The sequence below is a fragment of the Moschus berezovskii genome, chromosome 11, assembly GCF_049115385.1.
Source record: "Moschus berezovskii isolate FMDL1 chromosome 11, NW_MosBer_1.0, whole genome shotgun sequence".
Lineage (NCBI taxonomy): Eukaryota > Metazoa > Chordata > Mammalia > Artiodactyla > Moschidae > Moschus > Moschus berezovskii.
The window spans coordinates 26,420,582-26,436,249 of NC_142470.1; the positions used below are offsets into that span (position 1 = coordinate 26,420,582).

The 15,668-nt window shown below is 40.3% G+C and overlaps 1 pseudogene; it reads right to left on the reverse strand.

Annotated features, from left to right (window-relative positions):
* Window positions 1-4,154: 4,154 nt before the first annotated feature.
* Window positions 4,155-5,113, reverse strand: LOC129540003 (small ribosomal subunit protein uS5 pseudogene; annotated as a pseudogene).
* Window positions 5,114-15,668: the final 10,555 nt, after the last annotated feature.

The window sequence follows — 15,668 nt, forward strand, 5'->3', positions numbered from 1 at the left end:
GGAAGAGTTAGCACTGAATCTCGAGTCTCCTTGACAATTCTTTTCAGGTTCAAATTTTTCGCAGTTTATTACTTTCGTATACAACCTTTAAGTTCAGAAGCCTTTCTACAACATCTAGGTAACCACTTTTATTCCTTAAGAGTTTGTGAAGTTCGTTTTTTCTTCTTGAAATGTATATAGAAATGGCATGAAAAGTTCTTATATTTCTCTTGGAATAAGCCACATTTGTGTATTTTAAATTTTCTTTGGAAAGCCACAGAATTCTTTAAATTTATGAAGTGATCACAGTAATATTGGTTTTCTTTTCTTTACCTCCTTGGGTAATAACAATAGCTTTCTTACTTTTAAAACTATAGAAAACCCACTTATATATTGTCAGATATCTCCAAATGCTGTCATTCCCCCAAGATCATCTGCCATGTGGCTTTCTCATTTTGTCCTTTTGCAGACAAGCTCTCCACTGGTATGAGGTGTCTCAAAGACTGATGTTTACTGATCTTAGCATGCCAGTGTACATTCTTAGATAGGTAGCACCTTATCTGAGAGATGAAAAGGATGAGAATCTTAGAAGTTGTATTGCCAGCCTCTTAAATACTCATTCCGTTCTGTTCCGTCGCTCAGTCGTGCATTACTCTTGGGTAATTGAGGGAGAAACACTGTCAGATCTCATGTGCTTGGATAACCTGTCAACCAAGCAAGTACCTGAAGTTTTGTTTCTCAGTAGAATGCTAGAATGTCATCTATGAGCAGCCTGGGCATTCAGTCTTTATCTATTAAGGTGATGTTGCCGTTCAGTTGCTCAGTCATGTCAGACTCTTTGTGAACCCATAAAGTGCAACGCTCCAGGCCTCCCTGTCTTTCACTATCTCTCTGAGTTTGCTCAGACTCATGTCCACTGAATCAGTGATGCCATCCAACCATTTTATTCACTGTTGTCCTCTTCTCCTCCTGCCTTCAATCTTTCCCAGCATCAGGGTCTTTTCCAAAGGTGATAGATACTACCAATTGACATCAGTTCAGCTCAGTTCAGTCACTCAGTCGTGTCTGACTCTTTGTGACCTCATGAATAGCAGCACGCCAGGCCTCCCTGTCCATCACCAACTCCTGGAGTTCACTCAAACTCATGTCCATTGAGTCAGTGATGCCATCCAGCCATCTCATTCTCTGTCATCCCTTTCTCCTCCTGCCCCCAATCCCTCCCAGCATCAGAGTCTTTTCCAATGAGTCAACTCTTCTCATGAGGTGGCCAAAGTATTGGAGTTTCAGCTTTAGCATCAGTCCTTCCAATGAACACCCAGGATTGATCTCCTTTAGGATGAACTGGTTGGATCTCCTTGCAGTCCAAGGGACTCTAAAGAGTCTTCTCCAGCGCCACAGTTCAAGAGCATCAATTCTTCGGTGATCAGCTTTCTTCACAGAGTACAAACTTTCCAATTTGTAGTTTGAGGATTTATCTGATATATTAATTATAAATACCAACAGGCATAATCAAAATGATTTTAGGCAGTTAATTCAAGGAAGGGTTTAGAGCGTAGATTGGATTAGACCCCATTTTTTTTAAGTCATTTTTATCATCACCACACTAAGGGCCTCCCCGCCTTTTTAAGGATGACTTCATGTTTGCTGCTTTTAGTTTTTAATCCACTCTGCCAATCTCTGCTTTTTAATTATTATTACTTATACCATTTATGTAGAAATCCTCTGGTAGCTCAGTAGGTAAAGAATCCACCTGCAATGCAGGAGACCCCAGTTCGATTCCTGGGTCAGGAAGATCTGCTGGAGAAGGGATAGGCTACCCACTCCAGTATTCTTGGGCTTCCCGGGTGGCTAAGCTGGTAAAGAATCTGCCTGCAATGCGGGAGACCTGGGTTTTATTCCTGGGTTGGGAAAATCCGCTGGAGAAGGGAAAGACTATCCACTCCAGTATTCTGGCCTGGAGGATTCCATGGACTATATGTCCACGGGGTCACAAAGAGTCAGACATGACTGAGCGACTTTCACTTCACTTCATACCATTTGTATTAATACATTGAGGCTGAAGTTAGCCATTTTAATTTTCTGTTTCCTGTATTTATTGTTGTTCCATTTTTTGCTTGTTTAGTTTTTGTTTGCTTTGTTTTGTTTTTTTGTTTTCCTGTGAGTTACTTGAACATTTTTTTAGGACTCCATTTTGATTTGTTCGTGGTGCTTTTGAGTACATTGCTTTGCACAGTTTACTTAGTGGTTGATCTTTGTATTGCAATATACATATGTGTTGTATTATAGTCTGTTAGCATCAATATTATATCTAAGAAGCCTCATGTTCATTTAGATCCTTCTTGAGTTTCAGATGGTATTGTGGACTGAATATTTCTGATGCTCCAGCCCCAAGTTTATATGTGAACCCCTAATCCTGTGTGGCTGTCTTTCAAGGTAGAATCTATAAGGAAGTAATTAAGGTTAGCTGTCTTTCAAGGCAGGGTCTATAAGGAAGTAATTAAGTTTGGTGGTCTTTCAAGATAGAGTGTATCCAGAAGTAATTAACGTTAAATGAGGTCAAAAGTGTAGCTCTCAGATCCAATAGGATGAAGAGGTATGAGAGATCTTTCCCTCTCTCTTTTCCCATCCCTTCAGCAGTCAAGCACTAAGGAAAAGCTATATGAGGACAAGAAGGTGGAGGTCTACAAGCTAGGAAGACTTCCTTTATTTATCACTTCCTTTCTGTTTGAAGCATTTCCTTTAGTCATTGTTTAAGTGTATTTCTGTTAAATGACAAATGCTTGTGGTTTTCTTTCATATGACAACATTTTTATTCTCCCTTCTCTCCTGAAGAACAGGTTTCTAAGACATGGAATTTGCAGTTAACAGTTCTTTTCTCTCAGCACTTGAAATACACTGTACCATTGCTGCCTGTCCTGCATTGCTTCATATGAGAAATCTGTAAATCAAACTGGTATTTCTCTATAGAGAAAGCCTTGGTTCCATCTGTTGATTTCAAGATATTGTCTTTGTTTTCAGTGTTTAGAATTGAATTCTGATGTGTCGTGACATGGATTTCTTTCAGTTTACCCTACTTGAAATTCTCCTAGCTTTTTAAATCTGTAGTTGCTCAGTTGTGTCTGACTCTTTGCAACCCCATGGACGGTAGCCTAGCAGTCTCCTCTGTCCATGGAACTTTCCAGGCAAGAATGCTGCAGTGGGTTGCCATTCCCTTCTCCAAGGGCTTTTCCCAACCCAGGGATTGAACCTAGGTCTCCTTCATTGCAAGCAGATTTGAGACGTTATCAACCATTATTTATTCAAATATAGGACTCTGATGATATGGATTTAGATTATTTGTTATTGACTAGTTTATTTAGATCTGATTTAAAATTCTATTTAAGCCATTTAGGAGCTAAATATTTCAGGTTGATTGATTGATTTCTATAAAATGAAACATGAGGCCAGTCTATATTTGACCTCTGTTGTTTTAATCAGCAAACACGGCCCTCCTTCCCCAACCGTGATGAGACCTTATATACATAGGCATACATTGTTTTCTTTGGAGAACTTCTTTTTCCTCACTGTATTTGGTGATGTTGCCACTTATAATACCATTGCAACCTTTACCACACTCCACAAGGATTGAATTGTGTCCATCCCAAGAAATAAGCTGCTTGAGGCATCAATATTATCATGTTTACCCATGCCTGAAACACTGCCTCATCCATGAGACCAGTTATTATTTCTTGCATGGATAAATAAATAATGACTCAAATCCCAGTGATATTTCTTTCCCAGTGCAATAAGGTGACAGAACCCTTAAAGATTTGTAGTGAGTCCTGGTGAGCAACTGGCTCTGTAACGAGGAGTAGGAATTTATTGCATTAGCAATCTAATTGTTCTGCTTCTTTATTGCTTACTCTACATTTCTCCCTCTCCACTTGGCTACATCTATCTTACTCTGCCTGTCTTTATCTAGACTATCTTGGTATTTTTGGCCTTAAGTCCCTAAGCTTCTTTATTTCACCATTCTCTCTCTTATGATCTCTTGCCCCCTGATATATATATATTTTAAAATTGTATCTATTTTGATTCTTATTTCTGTATCTTATTTTTCTTACTTTCTCCATTTTATTTATTTTTTTACCCAGCTTCACTGGTACCTCCGTTCACTTTATTTTTCTCATATAAAGCTATGTGGTGGGCATAGCTGGAACCTGGGTCCTCTGCACGGAAACTCAGGTGTGAGTCTTTTCAAGATAGTCAGTGAATTCCTGGTAGAGAGACTTGTCTCCTTCCACAGATTGGGGTGAGATAGCTGTAGGTCTTGGAAATGGGATTAAAGGTATCCTTGGCGAAGTTGCCCAGGGTAGCAGTGCAGCCCCTGGCACAGGTGTGCTGTTGTTGTTTAGTTGTTAAGTCATGTCTGACTCTCTGTGACCTCATGAACTGTATCCCATCAGGTTCCTCTGTCTGTGGAATTCTCCAGGCAGAAATACTGGAGTGGGTTGCCATTTTCTTCTCCAGGGCATCTTCCCCACCCAGGGATTGAACCCAAGTCTTCTGCTTGGCAGGTTGATTCTTTACCACTGTACCACCTGGGAAGCCCAGCAGAGGAGTAGCTTAATACCAGTCATCAGCAGCAGCTTTTTGGGCACAGATGATACCAATGCTCCTGGCGGCAGGTATGAGGTGCACCAGTGCAGAACCACAGCAGCCAGTCACCTTGCAAGAAACAGTATTGGGCTTACTGATCTTGTTAGTTATGCCAGTAGTCTTACTGCACAATGGTGGACAGCTTGGTGAGAATGATGGCCCCATGGATAGCAGAGGCTGCCTCCCTGGAGCACTTGACACCCACATGTGGTTGTGACCCCATTGGTGACAAATGCAGAGACCCTGTTCTGCTGGCCAGCACAGGTCTGCTTTTATAAAGGCATAATCTTCCAAACCTTGTCCCTGAGAGATGCCACTAGGCAAATGTCAATGATCACAGATTCCTTGATGGGCAGAAACAAGACATAAACCTCCTCCAGGGACTTATCTTCATGTCCTTGACCAGGCTGCCCAGCTTGGTGACAGGGAGCCTCTCCTTGTGCTCTGCTCTGGCCCCAGATGTTGCCAAAGCCTCCGTTGAAGCCACTGTGGCCATCCATCCCAGGGACACCCCTCAGCCTGTGGGGCCTTCAGGCACTCTTGCAGCACCAGTATCATCTATCATTTGGTGTGTTTAAGGAGAAGAAGCTTACGTTCCCCATTTTAATTTTTTTGCTTCTTAATCTGTCTTGCCAAATCTTTATTTCTATTCTGTATCAGAGCACGATGGGGTTCTAACATAAATGTGTTTATATAACATTTACTAGTTATCCAGTATTTATTTGCTATATCCTAGAATAAAGATATATTTTCCTTTTTCTAACTGAAAGAAGTCATTTAATATATTAAGATTAATATATGTAATTTAAAATATTATGTACAAACTAATAAAGTGTTATATATATCTAAGTTAAGTACTAGAATTAAATATATTTATATGGGGAATACAATAAGGCTTTTTATTCATCTCCAACTCTTGATTAACTTTGCTTTTCTTATGAATTAAAGACTGCTCATAGGAAAAAAATAGTGATCCCTCTCGTAAAAATGCATCTATGACATCTTTTATTTAACCAGTGTTAAACTCCCAAACAGCAACTCTGATAAGCAGGTCTGATGAGAGCCATGTCGATTAATTTCCATAAGCAAGAGCATCTGGTTTTAGGAAACTGAACAGGAAACTCTCAGCATTAGCTCAGCGTCTAGGGTATTCGTTGGCTGGTGAATAGTGACTGTGCATATTAGCACTCAGAACTATCCAAAAGGCAGAGCACACCATGGCCATGATCTGGCTGCATTGCCAAACCTGTTCTTTGGCTAGAGAATGATTCTTTATTCATCCCACTCTCCAGACCTCCATTCTGCCCTCATCTGTTCTGCTCTGCTACAGAACCACCCCCAGTAGAAAAGACAGAGGGAAGTAAGAGTGTCTGTGTTTCTGTCTATGGGATGACCGGCAACATGACTTCGCTCAGACTTTCCAGGCATTGACTCTGTAGCTCCAGCTGATCCCTTCGGCCATGTGTCCTCCCCAAACCTCTCTGCTCCTCTGCCAACCTACCCCAAGTGGTGTTTAGCGCTCTGTTTTCCATCACAGCCTTAGCAGGAGAATATTTTTTCTTATGGTGAATCAACACAATGATCTCTCCCAGTGGCGGATTTTCAACCTTGAACCTTGGCCTTCATTTGGGAATGAACATTGGAAATGAATCTGTTCCCTGGGGTCCTGAGTTGCTCAGAGCTCTTAATTTCTACTCACACCTCCACCCCCATGTCCTTGATAATATGTGCTCAGGGCCCACAAACATTTCATTGGCGAGCTTAGTGAAGTATTTTTCTCCTCCTTAGATTACCCTATAAATATTGAAATTGGACAAGATCTTTCAAAGTACTTAAGTGACATTTTGTTGATGTACACATGGGGTGAATAAATTTACATCTATTAAATAATTATTTATCAAGCTAATTGGCCCCAAATCATCAACTTCTTTTTCTTTTTTTAGATAAAACCTACTGCTTGCAGAGAGGAGGTTTTTGTTTTTTTTTCAAACTTGAGTTCTCCTGGGACTGCTTGCAAAACTGGATTCACAGACTGCAAAAGTGCTTTGTGTGCTTTTGTAGTGAGGAAGGCAAAACTGAGATCTCTAGCATTAAATAATAATTTTATGCTGCAAAACTTGTGTGTGAAGTTCTGACACTCTATTCCCACGATTACTCAATTAATGAAGCCAGTTAGTGCACATTGTGCTTTGTAGTCACATCAGCAGGAACTAAATGAGCCTTTTGGGATGTTTATGGATTTAGTTGATTTCAGGAAAAAGAGTTGACTGATCAGAGCAGCTGTTGGTGGGAAACAGTTTGCACCCAAATAGGAATGAACCATAAGATTGAACAGATGCTGTTCTGTCTTCTTAGTGCCTGGATCATGGTGTGATGTTATCAATTAGTTTCCTACCAGGAAAGCCTAAAATATAGTCAATGGAGACTGTCAGAGGCCTGCCACAGCCTTCTACATCAGCAGGGCAGTGTTTATTCTCGCAAGGCTTACAGCCATTGGCTTCTCAGCTATCTCACTAATCAGTTAAAACACAAACTACAAAATAACCAGCAATTAAAAAAACTGACTTGGAAATTAGTTTAGAGAATAACTTGAAATCCCTTTAAATGCATCTTGTAGTTATTTCAGTTAATTGTGGTATTGAGATGTGATGGTTAGTTTTATGTGTCAACCTGACTGAGCTAAGGGATACCTAGATGGCTGGTAAACATTTTTTTCTGGATATGTCTTTGAGGCTATTTCTAGAAGAGATTAGCAGTTGAATCAATAGACTGAGTAAAGCGGATGACCTTCACCAATACAGGTGGGCATTGTCCACTTTACTGAGGACTTGAATAGAACAAAAAGGCGAAGGAAGAACACATTGTTCTCTTTGCTTGGAACATCTATCTTCTGCCCTCAGCCATCAGCACTTCTGAATCTTAGGCCTTTGAATTTTGCCAGAATTATACCATGAACTCTCCTGAGTCTCCAGCTTGTAGATGACAGACCACAGGACTTCTCAGCCTTCATAATTTTGTGAGTCAATTTCTATAATTTATCTTCTATCTATTTCCTATTTCTCTGGAGATCTCTGATTTATATCATACATGGAAAAACAAAGAAAAAGGGTGGAGAACAGGAACTGTTATTTCCAGAGGATAGACCTCACAGTTGTAGTCTTTCTGGAAGAAATCTGTTCTGTGTCTCTCTCCACATTATAATGCAGGAGATCTGCAACCCTTATCAGGCAAAAGTGAGTTTCAATCAGGTATGTCCCCATGTAGGCTGTGTGACCTTGTCTAGATTACCATGAGAATAAAGCATAGTATTATCGGGGACCAGCCTCGATATGGCCCAGGGTATCCTCGGGATGAACAGCGTCGGCGTCAGAGAGAGAGAGAAAGAGAGAGAGAGAGAGAGACAGGGGCTGATGATTCCTTAGTTTACGCTGGAAACCAATAAAACCCCAGCATGGGGTTTGCTCTGTTTTCCTAGGCCGCAGGCGCCCTCTCGAATCGCTGGAGGCACCCCACCAGGGCAGCCCCTCGAGTGGGTCTTAGAAGCCCAGGCAGATAAGTAAACTCAGAGGGCCCAGCGCTCCAAGGATCTCAACCAGAAAAAGGAGAATAGAGAAAAGGATGGAAAAAGAGAAAGAACGACACGGGGAGACCAAGCTTCAGTGAGCAAGGACCAAAACTTTATTTTCCAGTGTTGCTTTTATACCCTAAGTTATGTGCATAAGAAACAGAGAAAGGGAGGTATAGAGTCACGCCAAAATCGCGTGGGGTCAGCAGTCTTGACCCTTATCAGGATCAGGGCTCATTTTTGTGTGTCTTGTGATAAAAGTTTTAGGTGGTTTACATCCTCTTCTGGCCAGGGGGCCTGCTAACAGTTTATGGCCCTCTTCTCCTGACAATAGGTTAGTTAGCAAGTAAAAGACTTTTCTTTTAAGGTGACTTTCCTAAAGTTAGGTGCATAACAAAGTTACATTCCTATAAGGCACCGGTGTAGTGAGCTGCAAGAAAGGAATTTATTAACTTAAAATCTGATGTGGTTAAATCAAAGGCTACTACTTATATTCTCTTGTATGTGATTAATATATTTCCAAGGATACAATAGATAGAGGAAACTGCAGCAAGCATTGATTCAACAATGAAATCTTTTTTAGTACTACTCTAATGATTTTAACTTCTTCAACAGATTCCTGTATTTTAGAATATTAGGCTTTCTGTCCTTGCATGGCTGGGAGGCTATAAACAGTCACACTCATAGTTGTAAGAGCCCGGACAAACTTGTCATGCAAGTTAGAAAGCTATCAGAGGGGCTTGGATTGGAACACTCCTATTAAGCCAAGGAGAACTTTTAAACTACAGCTCTGAATTAATGTTTTCAGAGAAAGGTGGTTGGGGGGAAGCCCCTGTAAGTATTAGAGGACTTGGTAAGAGGCGTAAGATAGTAAAGCAGTCAGACTCCAGTTTTCTTTGGGGTAGATGCTCAGGTAAGTCCAGGGGGTTCCTCGAGCCCTGATTAGCCTTTCCCCCTCAGGCCTCTTCCCCAATTGACCTTTGCCATGGGTAGGATTTCCCTCGCTGGCTCCCGGCATAGTATATTTTGATTTTTCTTTCTGCAAAGTGAATATATGTATATACTTGCTTCACAGGGTTAGATAAAAATAGCATATGTGATCATTTTTGTTGTAATGTACATTTTCTAAGTTCTAAGGTATCAGATGAACTGAAGGTATCAGATTATACAGACAATTAATCAGTTTATTGATTTGCAAGGAGATGAAGGAAACAAAAAAGGACTTTAATTGAATAAGGTGGTTGAAAAATGTTTTCTGATTCTGGAAATGTAAAAAGGAAAACCTTATGTTCTTGGTTTGAGATTATATCATAGTATATGCAAAAGAAATATTTACTTTCCTTTTGCTTTCACATTAAAAAGGCAGATACCAGAGAGCAACTCATCAAGTATTCAAGGAGACTGAAATTGCTTGATATCTGTTTATAAGATACTTTTTTTTTCTAATCTGAACATATAAAATCCAATGTACAATAATCAAAGAATCTTAGTTTGAGATGTGAGAGTATCTCAAGTGGCTTTTATTTCTTGTTAGGCTCACAAATAAAATAAGTTGGTTTCTGTTTTATAATTTACTCTTAATTAGTCTTTTTTTGTGTGTGGAGTCAGGAAAGAAGGTATTGCAAAGATTCTATTATTTAACTACTGAAAGAACATTTCTAGCACAATAAATAAATCACAAACCCAAGACATTTTACTATGCATAATTATCATGAAGCTTATTTTTATTTTCACCCAATTGAGGCATGAAGTTTTGTATGTGCTTGTGTTGCTTTTAATTTTAGCAGAAGATGGGGCAGAAGAGAGAGCTCTGAGGGAAAAGTGTTGCTCTTATTTTTACATAGTTGTGCTCATTTATTTCATGTGTACTCATTGACTGAAGCCAAAGAAATTGCCAGATCAGAGCTGGAAGAGACAGGATTTGGAAATATTGGAGACAGAAATATTGGACTTTTGAAGATAGAGAGGGGGAAATTATATACATATATATGATATTATATACTATTTATAAGTGAATAGTATATGTTATGTGTATATATACTTATACACATACTGAAAGAATAAAGAGATACAGATGATCCATTGTTGTTCGGTTGCTAAGTCATGTCTGACTCTTTGCCATCCCATGAACTGCAGCACACCAGGCTTCCCTGTCCTTCACTATTGCCCAGAGTTTGCTCTAACTCTTGTCCATTGAGTCAGTGATAATATCTAATCATCTCAACCTCTGCTGCCCTCTTCCCTTGCCCTCAATCTTTCCCAGCATCAGGGTCTTTTCCAATGGGTTGGCTCTTTGCATCAGGTGGCCAAAATACTGGAGCTTCAGCTCCAGTGTCAGTCCTTCCAATGAATATTCAAGGTTGATTTCTTTTAGATTGACTGGTTTGATCTCCTTGCAGTCCAAGAGACTCTCAAGAATCTTCTCCAGCACTACAATTGAAAGCAACAATTCTTTGGTGCTCCACCTTCTTTATGGTCCAACTCTCACATCTGTACGAGACTCCTGGAAAAACCATAGCTTTGACTATATGGACCATTGTTGGCAAAGTGATGTCTCTGCTTTTTAAAACACTGTCAACTGATAGACAACACAAAACTATTCTCTCTGGGAAATCTAAAGATTTGACCCTGAAGGAAGTTGCTCTTACGCACTTCTCCCCCTCCACTTCCAGTGTTTCTATGAATCATAGCTCAGGAATCTTTGACATTGTGTTTGAATCTGAGCAACATGGAACCACATGCCTCATGCACACGCATCCGTAATAGGGCTGGTGCTGCTTTTGTGTCCCTCTTTTGTAATCAAACCTTTATGTCTTCAGTTTCAGAGTTCATGGTAATTTAAAGTATCTCTTCTTTCAAAATCACTCAAGAAGCCTCTGTCACAACTTTTTAAAGCAAGATTTGTATGCTCTTTGTCATCAATGTGTGTGTGTATGTTCAGTCGCTGAGTCGTGTCAGACTTTGTGACCCCATGGACTGTAGCCCATCAGGCTCCTCTGTCCATGAAATTTTCCAGACAAGAATACTGGAGTGGGTTGCCATTTTCTCCTCCAGAGGATCTTTCTGTCCCAGGGATTGAACCTGCATCTCCCAAGTCTCCCGCATTGGCAGGTGGATTCTCCACCACTGAGCCACCTGGGAAGCCCTTTCTCATTAACAAATAAGTGTAAATGCTAAAACCTGCCATTTTATTGAATAGCTGCTATGTTCTAGGCAGTCACCTTATTTAACTACCTAATTTAGCTCTTACTCCACTCTTATGAGACATAGATATTGCTATAACAATATCACTTGAGCCCACTGAGATTAACTGAATCATGTCACAGCCAAGGTGGTCAGTCAATGAACACTGCTTTTGCTTGATGAAGTCTGAGGGAGCTGATAGAGAGAAAGATCCTTAGGGATGGTTTAATTCACTGTTCATATTACAGAGCAGGGAAAATGAGTCTCAGAGGCAGAAAGTGATGTGACCACGGTCTCACTGGGGTGTGTATCAGAGCTGGGAACCAAACACAGGACTTCCGACTTCCATCGTCATCTTTTCCGTGGAACCAGGCTGCTTCATGGTACAGACTGGCAACAGGCTGACTGAGGTGTGGCTGGGTGTAGGTCCCCAAGCTGCTACTTATGTGCCAATGTTACTGAAGTTCTCTGGAATCTGGATCAAGAATCGGAGAATGGATTTGGGAAGCCACTCATCTCCTTTCTGGATTAGAACATCTTGTCACTCAGTCCCCTTCACTCCCTTCGATCCTTCTGTCAGAGAGATGCTCAACAATGATACTTAGAGTAAGGCATGATTAGATCAACTACAGGATAAGAAATAGTATAGTTGCAAAAGCCCATTAAAGAAAGGACCTAGAAAGTGGAAGTATTTTGGGAGACTAGGGACACATTTTCCTTTTATTTGCTTGCTGTCCCTCTAGAATGACTATCGAAGAGAGCAGTTACACTTTCTGAGAGAGCTTTGCTAAAGTAAGATTTTTTTTCCATAGAGAAATAATTTTGTTAAGCAGATTTTTTTTGCAGGAGGGTAACTGATCTCCTTGGTGAAGGAAATGGCAACCCACTCCAGTGTTCTTGCCTGGAGAATCCCAGGGAAGGGGGAGCCTGGTGGGCTTCTGTCTATGGGGGTCACACAGAGTCGGACACGACTGAAGTGACTTAGCAGCAGCAGCAGCAGCAACTGATCTCCTTAGGGGGAAAATGTTGCTTTAATATACCATTTGGAACATGGAAGTCCTTGGATCTATTTAACAATTACTATAAACTTGTTTACAAAAGTCAGGTGTTTAGAAGGATCACTTATTAATTTTTACCACATTCCATTGAGTGCAGAGATTTACATACAGTTATACTGCATTTCCTATTTCAGTATTCTAACATTCTCTTTGATTCTCTTAAAATGTGTAGTCTGTGTTGGGATAAATGATCTGTCTAAGGACTTCTAAACGAACAACAAACAATGCCAAATATCTACCTTCATCGAGATCCAAATACTTTGTCTTAAAGGGTCTTGATTCTTCAGTTGCTGGACTCAAAAATGGAGGCTTTTCTCAGGAGGACTTGCTCATAAAACTCTAGAGAGGGTGTTGGTGGGGCGGCAGCCATCTTTGACTGTTCCCATAGGGTTGGTCAGCCTCAAAGCTATAGCATGAAGCTCTTAAACTATAAAATTATTTATGATACTAGTTAAAACAGTAAAGCAGGCTTTATTCAAGACTATTGAAACAGAGATAGGAACTACTGTGATGGGGTTGTGCAGTCTGGGAGAGATTAGGCTCAACTCTGAAGAGAGCAAGGAAAACTGGGAATTTATAACCCAGGAGTAAGATGGGAACCCATGGATAGAAAACTGCAACAGGAGACATCATGGGTAAAGGAAGAAATCTGGCTCAACTAACTTAATAGGATTCTTGCTGAAGGTAGGACAGTGTTATCAGATACTGAGTGGGGATTCTGGTTAAATCGATTTGACAAGATTCTTGCTAATATTGAGTAATACAAAGAAGGGCATGGAAATCAAAAAGTTGAAGTCTAGTTGGGAAAATGATTCAGGGAAGTCTGACTTAGATGTGGGCAAAAAAAAAAACTCTATTAGGGACATGCTAAGAATATTGCATTCAGAAACTCTGAAAGTTAAAGCAGGTGTTTCAGATAATCAGGCAGTGGTCTTGGAAGCTGAGATGTCAACCCTCCCTCTCTGTGGGCTGGTCTTGTCTCAACATGTCAGTTTTTTTAAAGAATCTTTTCCATTTATTTGAAGGGTTGTCATATAGCAGAAAGGATATGCCAGTCCTGGGATACTCCAAAGAGCCAGAACATATGGAAGTGACAAGGTAAGAACTTGTATACATGTAAATAATATGTTATAAATGATAGTGTGGGGAAGAAGCATGTTGGTGCTCATGGGGTGTGCTGAGTTGCTCATGGTTGGGGTTTCCCAGCAAACACCAGCAGGCATAGTTTCCAGCAGACTGTGTTTCCCAGCAGACACACAAACATGCCAGGTTTAAGTTGAAGTTCTCTGTCAAGCTCACTGACTAACTGGCTGCATATAATCCCTTCCTCCTGTTCAGAAACCCCATGGAGGCAGGTATGCCCTAGGGAGTTCTAGCAGTGAGTGAAGTGAAAGTCAGTCATATCCGACTCTTTGCCACCCCATGGACTATACAGTCCATGGAATTCTCCAGGCCCACTGGAGTGGGCAGTCTTTCTCTTCTCCAGGGGATCTTCCCAACCCAGGAATTGAACCGAGGTTTCTTGCATTTCAGGTGGATTCTTTACCAACTGAGCTACCAGGGAGTTCTGGAAAGGCAAGACCAAAAGCAGATATGGTTTATAATATTCCTATAGTTTATGAAGTATAACGTATTGGGTCTCAAGTTTTTCCTCACTGGTTCCCCTAATGAAAGTTGAATCCTTTCTACGAGGGTGATGAGTTCATCTTTGAGAATCATCACATAGTGCTGCTGATGGCCAGGAATCCCTCATCTTGGCTCCTGTTGGATCTGGGGGAAAAATATGTTATTTTTGTGTTTTCATAATTGAGAGAGAGAGAGAGAAAGAGAGGGAGAAAGAGGAGTGAGAGACCCTTTTAATGCATACACTGACCCTGTCTTGATCCTTTACCTTGTTAGACTGTGTTCCTAGGATCCTTCCTCACTGTGGCCTCTCCCCATCTGGCCCCTTTCCTCTCAATTCACAGTTCTTGCCCAACTTGATTCCCTTTTAAGCAACTGACCTTACGGGTGCATTTAATTTTGCAGCTGGACACATACTGAATAACTCTTGTCAGTACTTACTGACTGTATATTCAACATTTTCTCCTTTTATAGATTATATTATTTACATTCTCAAATCCTTTGTATGACTTATAAGGAATCACAAGTGTCATGGGAGAGAAGAAATAGCTCAGGTGCCATACCTTTCTGGATATTTTTTTTCACTTGGAACCGGTAGATTTGTAAGAACAAATATGAGTTTAACAAATAAATAGAAATATGTAATTGCTTGTAAAACAGACAGCAGATGGGCTTTACAAAGCATTCATTTTACTTGCAGTCCTATGGAACACGTGGTGCTTTCATGGGTACTGATTCTTATCAGGGAGTTAGGATCTCACCCCTGTGAAGCTGTACATCATTCTTAGTAGGACATCATTCCTGTCACAGCCTTGCCAATGATGGAAGGACAGTAATCACCAGTTATAGAAAAGCCACTGATGTGTAAGCCCTTATACAAGAGTCCATTACCATAAAGGGAACTAGAGGAAATAGGCTGGAGAGATGCAGGCAGATTTTTCAGTTTGGCTCCTGGATTTCATATTTCTTCCAGTTAACTGTAAATAATCTCGCCACTGAAGATCTCATTTAAGTCACGATATTTTTTTTCTTTTAGGCAAGATATATTATTATAATTAACATACCCTCATAGAAACCTAGATGAGTACACTTAAAATGGGTCACTTAATCTGACTTTCTTGATTTAATGCCATTTCGCCTTTAAAAAAAATGAATGTGCACAGTAATTTGCTGCTTCCTCTCACCATCTGTTACCATAAGCTCATAGACAAAATATAGCTATAAATCATAGTCACTAAAACTTTACTCTTCTTGTCACATTAGATGTTTTCATTAGGGTGTGTATGTGTTTATAAATTCACATTATCTTTACTTTCTGTGTGTTTTTCCTCTAGATAAGGAATAAGGAATAATAATCTTTGTAGAATTTAATTACAAGGGCAAACTTTAGGGGACAATGCCTTTTAACTTCTAAGATAGCTAAGAATTTCTAACCATAACCAGTCCTTTTAAAGCAACTTCTCTGTGGATAAAGTGGATTCATTTACTTGACTTTGCTATCCTCTTTTTGAAACTGATGCTTTTGAACTGTGCTGTTGGCGAAGACTCTTGAGAGTCCCTTGGACAGCAAGGAGATCCAACCAGTCCATCCTAAAGGAAATCAGTCCTGAATATTCATTGGA